At 38.0% G+C, this 7711-nt stretch overlaps 2 pseudogenes; both read left to right on the forward strand.

Moving 5' to 3' along the window:
* Positions 1–1892: 1892 nt before the first annotated feature.
* Positions 1893–5867, forward strand: LOC102969491 (annotated as a pseudogene).
* Positions 5868–6629: 762 nt separating this feature from the next.
* On the forward strand, positions 6630–7346 carry LOC122230452 (annotated as a pseudogene).
* Positions 7347–7711: the final 365 nt, after the last annotated feature.

The following is a 7711-nucleotide window of genomic DNA, read 5'->3' on the forward strand; positions in this document are numbered from 1 at the left end:
TTTTAAAAAACAGATTAGATGTTCATCTGTGAAAATAGTTCTGACTTTTGTAAATAGATAATTATCTCATATGGTAAGATCACTAAAAAGGTGAGAAATGCACAGGGACAGAAGGAAGGCAGAGAAGCATGAGCACGTGTATGCAGCATGAGAGAGAGAGAGACAGAGAGAGGAGGCAGCTGCATTTCTCAGGAGAATTACATTTGTTTGTAGGTATCCTAACTGAAAATATGAAATTGCTTTTGAAGATAGCTCACAAACTAGAATGTACATTATGAAGTGGAGTGCTATTAAATAAGTTGTAACTTAATGTGGGTATTCCAACTTAAGATGTTATCACGGCTCAAATTTTGTTAATAAAAATGCCATCATAGGAGTGAGATCATCAAGATGTTGACATGTCATTCTCAACTTTGGTCTCCCTCACAAGAAGACCTACTGATAATTATCCATAGATAAGACACCATTGTGAAAATCCTAGAACCTGGGAGTGAGGCTGAATCACCCTCTTGGACCACAAAGACCAAAAAGGACCACAAGAGTAAGAGTAGTGGCTACCCTCTTAATACATTCCATCCCCCCCAAGAACAGCACAGCATTGCGCTGAGATTGACCCCCTGAACCTAGGTTTCTCCAGTGGAAAAAAGAGCCCAAGGTGAACATCCAGCTCCTTCAGCATTTTGAGGCACTTCCCAGGAGGTCTACTGAAGTGTCACCTCATAGGAATCACTAAGGGAATCTGTAGGGCTTGACCACTGGAGATCAGATAGAAACAGAGGAGTGGGGCTTATACACCTGGCACTCAGATCTTCACAGACTACAATTCTCCTCTGAAAGGAGGTGGAGCAGAGGCCCTAGCCAGTTGCTCTGTCCAACTACAGGGTCAAGCTGGTGGCCCTGTCTGGCCTAGAAATAAGCCCATACATATGTGCCCAACTAATATTTGACAAGGGAGCCAAGAATACTCAATAGATTAAAAAGATTCTCTTCAGTAAATGCTGCTGGGAAAACTGGATATTCACATGTAAAAAAATGAAAGTGGACTTTTATCAAACACCAATCACAAGAAGTAACTCAAATGGGTTAAAGATTAAATGTAAAATCTCAAACCATAAAGCTCCTAGAAGAAAACACAAGGAAAAACTCCTTGACATTGGTCTTGGCAATGATTTTATGGATAGGACAGTCAAAGCTTAAGAAACAAGAGCAAAAACAAACAAGTGGAACTAATTATATTGAACTTAAGTGCTCCTGCATAGTAAAAGAAATGACAAATGAAATGAAAAACCAAAGTATTATCCAAATAATGAAATTAAGTATTCATTCCCACTTGAGATTGTAAACTCTTTGCAGGAAGGTTACTTGTTACACTTTTGAATTTTCCATGATATCTGTTAAGACATATGTAAGTATATGATAAATATTTCTTATTTAATTCAGTCAACATTAAATATGATTTCTACATAAGGACACTATTCTACCTACCAATGCTTTGGAGGTTTATTTCCAGAGCAGAGAAAAAGTAAAAGCTTCTTTATACAATGAAGGACCTAATGACCTACTTTTCTGAAAACACATTTCACAGATAGAAGAGTATTCTTTTGTACTTTGAAAAGCATGATTTATTTAATTTCAAAATAAATGCTTTGCTTGAATAATAGCTATAATAAAGTATTAGTAATAAAATAATTAAAATATTTTTCTTAGAAGGAAAAAAAAGGAAAACCAACATACAGAATGGGGGAAATATTTACAAGACATATATCTGATAAGGGGTTAATATATAAGAAATATAAGGAACTAATACAACTCAATATAAAAAACACAAGTAGTCCAATTAAAAAAAATGGGCAAAGAACCTAAATGGATATTTTTCCAAAGAAGACATACAAATGGCTAGCAGGTGCATGCTCAACATCACTAATCATCAGGGAAATTCAAATCCAAACTACAGTAAGTGAGTGAGTGAGTGAGAAGCTGAATATCAGGCAGGCCTGGGCAGGTCAGCTACAGAATGGAAAAGGACTATGTGGAGCAGTTAACCCTGTGACGCAGAGCCCAACAATCTGTAAAGTGAAACCCCCTGAAATCAGAAGAGTAAGAACCTTGGCAGTTTTTCAGTAGAAGTCTTGAGGAAATTTTCATTGGTTAAAAAATAGCTGTTCTCAAAAGTTGAGAAACCAAAGTCACCCTTACTTCAACCTCAGTCTGAGGAGCAGGAGATAGAACAGAAACTGAGGAGCCATCTAAATCTGTTGGACTTACCTCTGGAGTCCAACCCATGAAACATCACATCCTTCAGAATCCATGAAAGAAAGCTGTTCCATCAGAGAGTCCAGGACTTCTTCAGGTAAGGAAGATTCTCACTGAAAAAGCAGTGGAAGTCAATGCTGTAAGAATATTAGTTCCCAAAGCTGCTATAACCCATGATATCCCCAACAAAAAATGCAAAAGCTAAGTCTCTGGGTCATTGTAAAGGAGAATTACTTGGTCAGTCAGAGGGAGTTGCAGAACCCAAAAAAGAACTATCGGAGGTAAAGAATATATTGGAAAAGCTCAAGAACTATTAAAGTAGGTTACTACAGGACAAAGAAGGTCTTTAAAACCAGTTCAGGGTATAGACAGAGGTCAGTTGTGAGTTTAAAAAGTTGCTAGTGGCTTCTGTTGGGGATGATCTTCAGTGTTACTTTGAATGTCTAGCCAGAGGAAAATCAGCTTATTTTAGAAAATAAAGCCATAGGTCAAAACACAGGTCAACTTTCTGAACAGTTAGAACGTATGTCAATATAGTGTGATATATGACGAAGTAAATTCCTCACAAGCAGGTTTATGGCAGATGAGTTAACCAACTCCTAACCACATTTACAGCGTCAAAACCACAAGGCGCAGAGTGCTATTCAAGATATCCTGACTGAACGGGAACAGTTTTGTCAGGAAATGACAGTTACCCATAAATTATTGGAGGAGCTCTTAGTCTCCATGCAGTGGGGAAGAGAGCAAACCTACTACCCTAGTACACAACCTCACATCACAGCAGGACTGGCATCTACAAATCACAAGTTGGCAAAAGCAGTAAATGCTCATCTTCTGGGAAATGTCAGCACTAATAGTCAAAAGAAGATTCCACGAACAGTTGAGTTCTGCAGCACCCCAGCAGAAAAAAAAAATGGCTGAAATGGTTCTATGCATTCTATCCAGTTGCCTGTACAGAAAGCTCACCTGATAATCCATTTTTTGAGTCTTCACCAAACACCTTACTTGGTACAAAGAAAAATATTGGATGATTTATTTCATCCCTATACTAGATATGAAGATACAACTTTCAGTTGCTGCCATCACTTCCAGGGAGAACTTCTTGTCCTTTCACATTTGGTATGTTGGAGGTATGCTACAGGTGCTTGCTTATTACCCAAGAGTCATTATTATTTGGAAGTGGGAGTTCTTATAATCGTAGACATAGTATCACTTTCTATTTAAGTAATATATACCCCCCCAAAGATGTTTTTCATGTACTGGACCACAGATAACCCTTTCTTAATAAATGTTTCAGGGTAAGGAAAGAATGAAAGGCATATTTAAAGTAGATGATATTCGGGGCGCCTGGGTGGCTCAGTTGGTTAAGCGGCCAACTTCGGCTTAGGTCATGATCTCGCGGTCCGTGAGTTCGAGCCCCGCGTCGGGCTCTGTGCTGACCGCTCAGAGCCTGGAGCCTGTTTCAGATTCTGTGTCTCCCTCTCTCTCTGACCCTCCCCCGTTCATGCTCTGTCTCTCTCTGTCTCAAAAATAAATAAAAACGTTAAAAAAATAAAAAATAAATAAAGTAGATGATATTTTCCAGGCATTACATGATGCTTTTCCAAAGAAGGAATTATATGATGCTTTTCCTTTTTCTGAAAGAAAAAGATTTTACCTTCATTTTAGGCCCTAAGTTATATCTTGCTATGGATTTAATAGGAGCAGATTCAATTCTGATACTCTAATGCAAGGTGGGTCATATGCAGCCACATTCATTCACTTACTCTTGTCTATGATTGTTTTCGTTTGTTTTTTGCACTACAACAGTAGACTTGAATAGAAAGAGTTTTCTGGCCCCTACTCTAAAGGAATAGTAGCTGGTAGAGGATGGGTGGAGGGAGTGTCCATTTCCTTTTTGATGATTTTTTGGGTTACAAAAGGAGGCTTATGGAAATACTATGGGTAAAGGGACTAATATTTTAAAACTAAATGCTATACTTTAGGAAAATTAAAAATATTTTACAGCCACATTAGCAAGTGTATCAGCCTAACATATTCTCATGTTGGTTTTGTTTTGGGGAAAAGCATAGCTTGAATGGATGCAACTTGACATATATAAAAGAAACAGATTCTACTGGGCTCATTTTGACAAATGCAACACAATAGGAATATCCAGTTTGATATAAAATGTGCTGGAGAAAGTTGGATCTTCCTAGAACATTGTACAAACTCAAAAATGCAATCCATCAATTAATTTATATTAATATATATTATTATTTATTTATGATGGGTCATCATAAATATCCTTTTATAGGTCTTTAAAAATATCCACCATATGTTTATACCAAATTACACTGCATTAGGTGCAGAATTGCCTATCAGAAGAGAAATCTTCTAAAGATACATTTGGTCAAGTAACACATTTTAATGTCAACTTGATGATAGTTTGGTCTGATTCATCTGAGTTACATTTTGAAATGGTATTAAATTTATCTACATTCTTAAAAAAAACCCTACAATGTGATATCATCCAACCATTATTAGGATGTCTATTATCAAAAAGAGGAGCGATAAGGGTGTGGAGAAAAGGGAACCCTGTGCACTATCGGTGGCAACGTAAATTGGTGCAGTCATTTGTAAGAAACAGTATGGAGGCTCCTCAAGAAGCTACACTAGAATTATCATATGACCCAGCCCATTTCACTTGTGGGTGAAGGAAATGAAGAGAAATCTGCACCCCTTTGTTCACTGCAGCATTATTTACAATGTATTCATCAAACATACAGTATTCCTCTTCCTGTATCAGGCTTATTTCACTTAGCATAGCGTCCTCCTCCAGGTTCATCCATGTTGCCACAAATGGGAGGATTTCCTTCTTTTTTTTTTCTTATGGCTGAATAATATTGTATTATATATATGAAATATCTATCTGTATCTATCTATATCTAATCTCTATAGACTTTTCTTTGTTTAGTTGTTGCTGGACACTTAGGTAGTTTCCGTATCTTGGCTATTGTGAATAATAAGTTCTTTAGGCTGCCTTATTTTTTATTCATCTGTGGGTAAAAATTATTTAATTTGTTTTGGGGATTTTATAATATTATGCTATTATAATTCATAAATTTGATTTTAAATACTCTTAATGAATAATTGAATATAGCTTCTACCCAGAAACTTCTACCCAGAAACAGCCTATAATGAAAAGTTTGTTGCCAAGTGCCTGTGCTTCCCAGTATTCGTATTCATAATAGACACAGAGGCTTTTATTTTATCCTAAGCCAAGCACCATAAGGGATCCTGATGAGTGGTGTGCTGGGTTGCTTATTATTTGTAAACAAATAAAGAATATGCCATAAGGCTATCTTTTACTGTTTGTGCTTCACCCTACATAAAAAGATTTGAGGCCCTTGTGAAATTATAATGCAGGATCAGCCATTTTTCAGAATTTTAAATTTAAGGTAGATTATAAAACAGTAGGATTTAATTTAACCTTGCAATTTTGCTCATTTCTTAAATGACAGTTTCCTGCATTGCTTTTTTAGGGAATTTGTACAATGAAGACTAAAAAAGTACACCTTGAATATGGCGATTCTGATGTTTATACCGGTCCAATAAAAGCCCTGATTTGGTGAGACTGCATCACAACATGTCTTAGAGATTAAAGGAGCAACTTCTATTGTAAGTGCTGTCCATAAAACATTCAAACATTGGGCTTTTTCCAAAAGGTCAGTAGATTGCAGTGAGTGATCCTCTAAAGCATTTTCATGTGTTCAGACCTTACCAACTGCTGCAGAGGTGTTATCCGCTGCTCTACTTAAATATTCAAGGTTGTGGTGTGAGGAGTCTATAAAAGGAGTCAGCACACTGAAGACCATGCCTTTTCAAAGAGCATTACTATTAAGAGATCATAGTGTACACCTGCTATAAAAATAAGCTGCATGTTAAATGTTTCAGAAAGTCTACCTACCTGCTTCCTATTTTTTACTGCTTCTTCTATAAATTTTATTTCAGAAATGCTTTTTATAAATGCAAAATTAGTAAATTCTACTTTGCATTTTGATGAGATTTGTACATTTAGCATTGCACTTGGCACTGAAACAATGTGGGGGTTAAGGGTCCCAATTCCTGAGCAATTGGAAATCTCCCCACAGCTTTTGGCTCCCCCAAAAACTTTACTAACAACCTACTGTTGACTGGAAGCCTTACCAATGATACAGTTGATTAACATATATTTTATATGTTATACATATTATATGGCCTATTCTTACAGTAAAGTAAGCTAATGTTATTAGATGTTATTAAGAAAATGTTATTAAGAAAATCATAAGGAAGAGAATACATCTATAGGACTGTACTATTAAAACATCCATATATAGGCAGTGCACCACAGAGTCATGTGGATCTCTCTGTTGCTTCAACAGTGTTTGGACAGCACCGACCCAGGTACGTCCCTTCTTTCAGCCTCTAACCCTCTCCGACCTCTTTTCCAGTGGTAACCTTCAGAACCATCATCTCAGGCATCCTCTACTTCCGGTCCAAGCCAACACCATTTTTTGAGCTTAGCTCCTTATTGCCCATCAAATACCAGCTCCCAGATTCCTCAGAATTATTCCACTGAGGTGGAGGCTGATGACAACCACCTGAGCAACATGCATCTGTGGGTCTCCTACATTTACCCCTATCTGGGCTTCTATTTTGACCAGGATGTTGTGACCCTGGAGGGCATGGGCCACTTCCTCAAGTTGGCCAAGGAGGATTGAGACGGCACCTAGCGTCTTGAATACACAAAACCAGTGTGGTGGCCGTGCCCTCTTCCAGGACCTGCAGAAGCCATCCCAAAACGAATAGGATAAAACCCTGGATTCTTACAGACTGCTATAGTCCTGGGGAAGAACCTGAACCAAAAGAATTCTTTTGGATCTGCATGCCCTAGGTCCTGGCTGTGCAGACTCCCATCTCTGTGACTTCCTGGAAAGCCACTTCCTAGATGAGGAGGTGGAATTCATCAAGAAGATGATGACCACCAGACTAACCTCCGCAGGCTGGCTGGCTGGCTCCTAAGTGGAGTTGGTAAGTATCTCTTTAAAAGGCTCACCCTCAAGTATGACTAGGAGTTTCTGGAGCCCCACAGCCCTTGAGGGGTTCCTCTGGCATCCCTCTAGTGTCAAGGCTCCTGCCTGAACCTCTTTCTGCAGCTACTAAACAGCTTTTCAGCCACCTGGGAGACCTCCTCCTTTGGTCTATTAGACCAAACAGAAATAATAAAGCTCTTGGCAGTCCCCACCCAAAATCTGTGTATAAGTGGACCCACATAGTTCAGCCCTGTGTTGTTCAAGGGTCAACTGTATAGGTATAAAATTTTTTTCTTTTCCAAAAACTAACACCTGAAATCAACAAAATACCTATTTTTAGTAAAACAGTATATATTGAAATACTTAAAGATTATTTTTAAAGAGCAATGCTCCAGCAAACTCCA

This window comes from Panthera tigris, chromosome A2 (assembly GCF_018350195.1).
Source record: "Panthera tigris isolate Pti1 chromosome A2, P.tigris_Pti1_mat1.1, whole genome shotgun sequence".
In the NCBI taxonomy this organism is placed as follows: domain Eukaryota; kingdom Metazoa; phylum Chordata; class Mammalia; order Carnivora; family Felidae; genus Panthera; species Panthera tigris.